Source organism: Oncorhynchus mykiss, chromosome 19, assembly GCF_057628025.1.
Source record: "Oncorhynchus mykiss isolate SJ-2025 chromosome 19, ASM5762802v1, whole genome shotgun sequence".
NCBI classification, from domain to species: Eukaryota; Metazoa; Chordata; class Actinopteri; order Salmoniformes; family Salmonidae; genus Oncorhynchus; species Oncorhynchus mykiss.
Window position 1 is genome coordinate 67,025,527 of NC_143040.1, and position 9,099 is coordinate 67,034,625.

Consider the following 9,099-nt stretch of genomic DNA (forward strand, 5'->3'; position numbering starts at 1 on the left):
CGAATACTTTCGCAAGGCACTGTATATACACACACACACTGCTCAAAAAAATAAAGGGAACACTTAAACAACACAATGTAACTCCAAGTCAATCACACTTCTGTGAAATCAAACTGTCCACTTAGGAAGCAACAGTGGTTGACAATAAATTTCACATGCTGTTGTGCAAATGGAATAGACAGCAGGTGGAAATTATAGGCAATTAGCAAGACACCCCCAATAAAGGAGTGGTTCGGCAGTGGGTGACCACAGACCACTTCTCAGTTCCTATGCTTCCTGTGATGTTTTGGTCACTTTTGAATGCTGGCGGTGCTTTCACTCTAGGGGTAGCATGAGACGGAGTCTACAACCCACACAAGTGGCTCAGGTAGTGCAGTTCATCAATGCGAGCTGTGGCAAGAAGGTTTGCTGTGTCTGTCAGCGTAGTGTCCAGAGCAGGGGTGTCAAAGTCAAATGGACGGAGGGCCAAATAAAAAAATCAGCTACAAGACGAGGGCCGGACTGTTCGAATGTTCATTGAAAAATTTTTAAATGACGCATATAGTCTAGTGAACCTAATTGAACCTACTGAAAACCTAACAAATATATTACAATATGATCAGATAAATAAAGCAATATTTTCTTATGGCTCTGTCAGTAATCTTTAATTTTCAACAGACACAAAAGACAAATTTCCTTTATATAAATATCCCCATAACATGAACATTAAATGAAAGAAACCGGTATTCAAGGCACCATCAGTAGACTATATTTTCTATTTTAGCAAAAGTGGGCTAAATTTACTTCAAAGAAAAAACAATAATAGCAATTTTCTATCATCCACTCAACTGAAATATTTTTAAAATATAATTGGATTGAAATACAAAAAAATAAAGTGCAAAAATCTATTAATCAAAAACAACACTTTGTTTAAGGAGAAGTAACATGCAGTGAAAACAAATATTAAATTTTAACTTTTAAACTTGAACTGAGTAAAAACTCTAAATATGTGATTGCACAGTAATGTTCACTTGTTTGAGGTTGAGGGTGATACTTGGTGGTGTCCCATCTTTTCCACAAGTTCATCAATGTTCGGGGTAAGGCTCTGAGCTGAAGAAATCCTCAGAATTGAGTGGAGGTGTTCAGCAGTAAGTCGACTTCTGTGTGATGTTTTGTTCAGGTTCATCAAAGAAAACAGTTGTTCACACAGGTATGTGCTGCCAAACATAGACAACGTTTGAGCAGCCTGGATGCGCAGCTGGGGCATTGTGCCGGGGAGGAAACGGGCGAACTCCGCAGCACCCACTGCCGCATATTTTGCCCTCAGTGCATCATTGCATTGGAGGTCAATCAACTCCATTTGGAGGTTTGGTGGTGAGCTTTCCACGTCAACAGCAAATGGGTTACCGAGCAGTTCCAACCTGCTTTTTTGTGCTTCAAAGTCAGCAAATCGGCGTCGAAAGTCAGCGGCAAGCATACCTATTTTATCAGCCAACTGTGTGCTCGGGAACGCACTGGTAGAGAGCTTCTCTTTCATGGTCTGGCAGCTGGGAAAGTGGCTCAAATTTTCTTTCCGCATCTGCGTCTCCCACAGAGTCAGTTTGGTTTTAAATGCCTTCACTGTACTGTACATATCAGAGATGACACGATCCCGACCCTGCAGCTGCAAGTTTATTGCATTCAGATGACTCGTAATGTCACACAGAAAAGCCATTTCACACAGAAACATTTCGTCTCGGAGTTGTGTTGTGTCTTTCCCTTTGCTGTCCAAGAACAGACAAATCTCCTCACGAAGCTCGAAACATCTTTGAAGCACCTTTCACTGGCTTAGCCATCGCACCTCTGTGTGATAAGGCAAATCACCATGCTCCGTTTCTAACTCCGTCAGAAATGCCTTGAACTGGCGGTGATTCAAACCTTTGGCTCTGATAAAGTTAACTGTGCGCGTGATGATGCTCATTACATGCTCCATTTTCAAGGCTTTACCGCACAACGCTTCCTGGTGTATGATACAATGATAAGCTGTCAGCTCACTTGTCGCGTTTTCCTCTTGCATCTTTTCCCGTATCTTCGCCACCAGTCCGCTCCTGTGTCCACACATCGCAGGTGCTCCGTCGGTTGTCAAACCCACGAGTTTTTCCCAAGGCAGCTCCATCTCATTTACACATCTTGACACCTCTTCATACAAATCATGCCCCGTAGTTGTGCCATGCATAGGACGTAAAGCCAAAAACTCCTCTGTCACGCTTAGGTTGGAGTCCACTCCGCGGATGAAAATTGACAACTGGGCAATGTCAGAAATGTCGGTGCTCTCATCCACAGCCAAGGAATATGCAATAAAATCTTTTCCCTTTTTCACAAGCTGCTCTTTTAGATTGATGGACAACTGGTCTACTCTCTCGGCAATGGTGTTTCTGCTCAGACTCACATTTAAAAAGAGTTGCCTTTTTTCTGGGCAAACTTCGTCACAAACTTTAATCATGCAGTTTTTGATGAAATCCCCCTCCGTAAATGGCCGGGCTGATTTAGCGATCTCTTCTGCCAAAATAAAACTGGCCTTGACAGCAGCCTGGCCTTGTGATTTGGCTTTTTTGAACAGAGCCTGTCGAGATTTGAGGCCTCGTTTTAATTCCTCTGCCTTTTGTAGCCTTTGTTCCATGTCCATATTCTTGTTTTTGTCCGCGTGTTTCGTTTCATAATGTCGTCTCAGATTATACTCTTTCAGTACCGCCACACTTTCTCCACACAGAAGACACACAGGTTTTCCAGCTACCTTCGTGAACATATACTCTGACTCCCACCTTGTTTGAAACCCCCGGTTCTCAGTATCCACCTTCCGTTTTGCCATTTTTGATGGGTATCTGAAAGTTAATTTTACTGTGATGCTGACGACTGCTGTGCCAATAAATATTGAAATGAAGCAGCCTACTGCTCGGTGCGTCACCTTTGCATTGTGGGAAATGTAGTATTGGTGCGTGTAAAAGATCTGCGGGCTGCCGGCTTGCTGCGGGCCGGTTCTAATAATAAATCAAGATCATCCCAGGGGCCGTAAAAAACCTTCTTGCGGGCCGGATGTGGCCCGCGGGCCTTGACTCTGACATATGTGGTCCAGAGCATGGAGGCGCTACCAGGAGACAGGCTAGTACATCAGGAGACGTGGAGGAGGCCATAGGAGGGCAACAAACCAGCAGCAGGACCGCTACCTCCGCCTTTGTGCAAGGATGAACAGGAGGAGCACTGCCAGAGCCCTGCAAAATGACCTCCAGCAGGCCACAAATGTGCATGTGTCTGCTCAAACGGTCAGAAACAGGTATGAGGACCCGACGTCCACAGGTGGGGGTTGTGCTTATAGCCCAACACCGTGCAGGACGTTTGGCATTTGCCACTACACTTTCAAAGTTCCTGAAATAAAAATGTCAAAATATATTTAGATTTGTTTAACACTTTTTTGGTTACTACATGATTCCATATGTGTTATTTAATTTGTTTTTGTCTTTTGTCACTATTATTCTTCAATGTAGAAAATAGTAAAAAAAAGAAAAACCCTTGAATTAGTAGGTGGGTCCAAACTTTAGACTGGTTCTGTAGATGTAGATGTACTTCTCAAACTTGACCTTAAAAATGTGCAGTAATTAATACTCTACTGAGAAAATAGATAAGCTGTAGCCTACAGTTCAAAACCACTCTCATTCGAAGTCCTTAGTAGTGATATAGGATGTAATATAGGATATAGGATATATATGATATAGGATGTAATCCATCAATATAGGATGTAACATAGGATATATATATATATGATATAGGGTGGAATCCATCAATATAGGATGTAATATAGGATATGTATGATATAGGATGTAATCCATCAAGCATGTGGATGCAGACTGGTGTCAATACTGACATTTGTCAGTCAAATCCAATCCAGAAAATGCAGAGCAATTATGAAATATCCTATTTGGCCTGGTGTGGCAAAGTGCAAGTGGGCGTGGTGGAAAATGTGTTTCCGTGAAACTACTTTTCCTGCTGATTGCTTGGCTCTTCCTGTGCCGGTGAAGCACTAGTTAGTGTATGGTTGAATCTGATAAGATGTGTCCAAGAAATTAAATACTGCAAAAAAGATTTCATGATATAGGAGCTGTAGCTACAAAACCATGTCACTGTAAATATAACAGTTTTTAGTACACCAACTTTACCTAACAAACCTGAGATCCAGTATGACAAAATAGGTGCTGTGATTCTCACATAACACTTAGAAAACTGTTAAAGGGATAGTAAAGGCCCAAATGTCAAAATGACACATTGGTTTCCTTACCCAGAAAGGAGTCTAGGGACAAGGTATGACAGCAATCCATTCTTCGGTTTAGTTTCCCTGGCACCATTTCCACATGCTAACGTTTTGGTTATGGGGCCCTGAATAGGTTTATACTCCTTAAAAGAAGGCACCATTAATTGTATATGAATAAAAACATATGCAAAGGATCTAGGAACACACATCTAATTATGTTTCCTAATTTGTAGAGCTGGTCTAGAGCATAGAATAACAATGACAAGGTACATTAGTAGAGGAGTTTGCACTTTAAATGACTGATATGTATATTTTTTTCCAAATATAACAAATGAACCTTCCTTTCACTGTGACCTGGCAGTTAGGTGTTGGCTTTGAGTCCATAACCACTACATGGGCAGGTAGTTAGGTGTTGGCTTTGGGTCCATAACCACTACATGGGCAGGCAGTTAGGTGTTGGCTTTGGGTCCATAACCACTACATGGGCAGGCAGTTAGGTGTTGGCTTTGGGTCCATAACCACTACATGGGCAGGCAGTTAGGTGTTGGCTTTGGGTCCATAACCACTACATGGGCAGGCAGTTAGGTGTTGGCTTTGGGTCCATAACCACTACATGGGCAGGCAGTTAGGTGTTGGCTTTGGGTCCATAACCACTACATGGGCAGGCAGTTAGGTGTTGGCTTTGGGTCCATAACCACTACATGGGCAGGCAGTTAGGTGTTGGCTTTGAGTCCATAACCACTACATGGGCAGGCAGTTAGGTGTTGGCTTTGGGTCCATAACCACTACATGGGCAGGCAGTTAGGTGTTGGCTTTGAGTCCATAACCACTACATGGGCAGGCAGTTAGGTGTTGGCTTTGGGTCCATAACCACTACATGGGCAGGCAGTTAGGTGTTGGCTTTGAGTCCATAACCACTACATGGGCAGGTAGTTAGGTGTTGGCTTTGGGTCCATAACCACTACATGGGCAGGCAGTTAGGTGTTGGCGTTGAGTCCATAACCACTACATGGGCAGGCAGTTAGGTGTTGGCTTTGAGTCCATAACCACTACATGGGCAGGCAGTTAGGTGTTGGCTTTGAGTCCATAACCACTACATGGGCAGGCAGTTAGGTGTTGGCTTTGGGTCCATAACCACTACATGGGCAGGCAGTTAGGTGTTGGCTTTGAGTCCATAACCACTACATGGGCAGGCAGTTAGGTGTTGGCTTTGGGTCCATAACCACTACATGGGCAGGCAGTTAGGTGTTGGCTTTGGGTCCATAACCACTACATGGGCAGGCAGTTAGGTGTTGGCTTTGGGTCCATAACCACTACATGGGCAGGCAGTTAGGTGTTGGCTTTGAGTCCATCACCACTACATGGTCAGGCAGTTAGGTGTTGGCTTTGGGTCCATAACCACTACATGGTCAGGCAGTTAGGTGGTTCATTGCTATTATGCGGTACCTTTTCTGTCCCCAGGAAATCTAACTTAGTGTAAAATGGGGATTCCAAAAATATTTAAATATAAAGTCAGTAAAAAGAAGTGTTCTTTGCCTTAAAAACAAAATTTGGATCTTGAAAGAGGAATTTTACGCATTTTTCACACTTTCTTTCAGTGGATGTAGGCGTTTTTGCCATGTCCCCAGGCGTTATTAATCAACTTCCTAGTTAAATTCGCTCTCATCAATAACGTTTTTGCCATGTCCCCAGGTGTTAATCATTGTAGTTAAATTCTCTCTCATTAATAACGTTTTTTTTCTCATGATTTGTATTTATTTTATTTAAGATTTGTGTCCCTTACCGTCCTGTTAGCTGGTTGTAAATCGCCATTTAAGAAAACAACCTCTTCTGACAAGGACACAGGAAGTGTCAGAATTTCAGTTTGACCAATGTTCCATGTTGTTAGTTTATATGTCCTATACGTAACCTACAACCCGGCTAAATTTAAAAAAATGTTTTACCAAATACAAAAATATGTTTGATGGAGAAGTTAAAATCCTGTTCAAGTGTTCAAAATTATGCTAGCTCAATCTTGCTTGCTCACAGAGCTAAGGACAATTTAGGCTCAAAATATCCACCCTGTTAGGATTATGCACCTAACAGGTTGGAAAATGCACCTAAAAAAACAAGTGGCTGAGCTTGATCAATTTGTTTTTCTGAAAGTTAAAACGTCATTCTTATGATAGAATACATTTACAAAAGTTAGGTCCAAAACGCACCACAAGGCAGAAATGACCCTGAGAAAAAAAAAAAAATGACACTACGTTGTAGTTCATGCCTGAAGCAAAAAACAATTCATTCAGTCAGACCGCAAAAGAGGTTATTTGGGGCCCTCTTGTGGTCAATGATGCTACCTACAATGAGTTCTTAGAGGTCAATTTCAGTAGCAAGCTCAGCTCGAAAGGGAGATTGTGTAATTGGGTTAATCATTACATTTGTATTACGGACAGTATATGCAAATTGACTTAAACATCTTTAATCTAAGAAAATCATGGTCAGTTGTACAAAGGTAGTCACAGGAAAGGTGCTGTCCGCACACTAACTTTTTTTGCAGACTGTATAATACACTGTACAGAACATTAAGAACACCTTCCTAACATTGAGGTGCAGGTTTGTAGACATTTTTCCCAATTTATTAAAAACAGAAACACCTTATTTACATAAGTATTCAGACCCTTTGCTATGAGACTCAAAATTGAACTCAGGTGCATCCTGTTTCCATTGAGCATCCTTGAGATGTTTCAACAACTTGGAGTCCACCTATGATAAATTCAAATGATTGGACATGATTTGGAAAGGCACTCACCTGTCTATATAAAGGTCCCACAGTTGACAGTGCATGTCAGAGTGAAAAGCAAGCCATGAGGTCGAAGGAATTGACCTTGGAGCTCTAAGATCGGATTGTGTCGAAGGATCTGGGAAGGGTATCAAAACATTTCTGCAGCATTGAAGGTCCCCAAGAACACAGTGGCCTCCTTCATTCTTAAATGGAAGAAGCTTGGAACCACCAAGACTCTTCCTAGAGCTGGCCACCCAGCCAAACTGAGCAATCGGGGGAGAAGGGCCTTAGTCAGGGAGGTGACCAAGAACCCAATGGTAATTCTGACAGACCTCCAGAGTCCCTCTGTGGAGATGGGAGAACCTTCCAGAAGGACAACCATTTCTACAGCACTCCACCAATCAGACATTTATGGTAAGAGTGGCCAGACAGATGCCACACCTCAGTAAAAGGAACATGACAGCCCACTCGGGGGTTTGCCAAAAGGCACCTAAAAGGACTCTGACCATGAGAAACAAGATTCTCTGGTCTGATTAAACCAAGATTGGAGGAAACATGGCACCATCCCTAAGGTGTCTGGAGGAAACCTGGCACCATCCCTAAGGTGAAGCATGGTGGTGGCAGCATCATGCTTTGTGGATGTTTTTCAGCAACAGGGACTGAGAGACTAGTCCAGATTGAGGGAAAGATGAACGGGGCAAAGTAGAGAGCTCCTTGATGAAAACCTGCTCCAGAGCGCTCAGGACCTCGGAAGGTGAATCTTCGCCCCAGTCTAACAGGACAATGACTTGCACACATACAAGACAACACAGGCTTTGGGACAAGTTTCCAAATGTCCTTGAGTGGCCCAGCCAGAGGCCGGACTTGATTGAACATCTCTGGAGACCTGAAAACAGCTGTGCAGCGACGTTTCTCATCGAACCTGAGCGCTTGAGAGGATCTGCAGAGAATAATGGGAGAAACTCTCCAAACAAAAAAGATGCTTCAACAAAGTAATGGTCTGAATTTTTACCTAAATGGTTTTATTTTATACATTTGCAAACATTTCTAACCCTGTTTTTGCTTTGTCATTATGGGGTAGTGTGTGTAGATTGAGGGATAAAAAATTAAAAAAAAAGTAACAATGTGGTAAAAGTCCACACAGGTGTGATTCCTGAGTTAAATTAAGCAAATAACATCCCATCATGCTTAGGGTCAGGTATAAAATTGCCCAGTTGCCGATTTATTTTGGCTACCATGGCTAGAAGAGATGTGACTTAGAGAGGGGTCTCAAAATTATCATAAGGGTTTTAAAAGAGTGTGTGTGTGTGTGTGTCAGTCACTAGATCTCAACCCAATTGAACACTTATGGGAGATTCAGGAGGAGCACCTGAGACTGTTTTCCATCACCATCAACATAACACCAAATACGGAATTTCTCATGAAAGAATTGTCGCATCCCTCCAATAGAGTTCCAGACACTTGTAGAATCTATGCCAAGGCACATTGAAACTGTTCTGGCTCAAAACCCTATTATGACACTGTTGACATTTCCTTTATTTTGGCAGTTAGCTGTACATTGACTTCTACACGGAGTTTAAAAAACATTTAGAACATCTGCCCTTTCCATGACAGACTGACCATGTGAATCCAGGTGAAAGCTGTGTCACTTCTTAAATCCCACTTCAAAAATCTGTGTAGATGAAGGGGACAACACTGGTTAAACAATTAAGCCTAGAGACAAATTGAGACATGGATTGATTGCCTCCCATCTATCTTCAGAGTTCCTTCTGTTAGGTGACCTAAACTGGGATATGCTTAACACCTCAGCAGTCCTACAATGTAAGCTAGATGCCCTCAATCACACACAAATTAAAGGAAACCACCAGGTACAACCCTATATTCGTAAACATGGGCACCCTCATAGATATTATCCTGACCAACTTGCCCTCCAAATACACCTCTGCTGTTTTCAATCAGGATCTCAGCGATCATTGCCTGCATCCGCTATGGGTCTGCGGTCAAACGACCACCCCTCATCACTGTCAAACACTTCTGCGAGCAGGCCTTTCTATTCGACCTGGCCCGGGAACCCTGG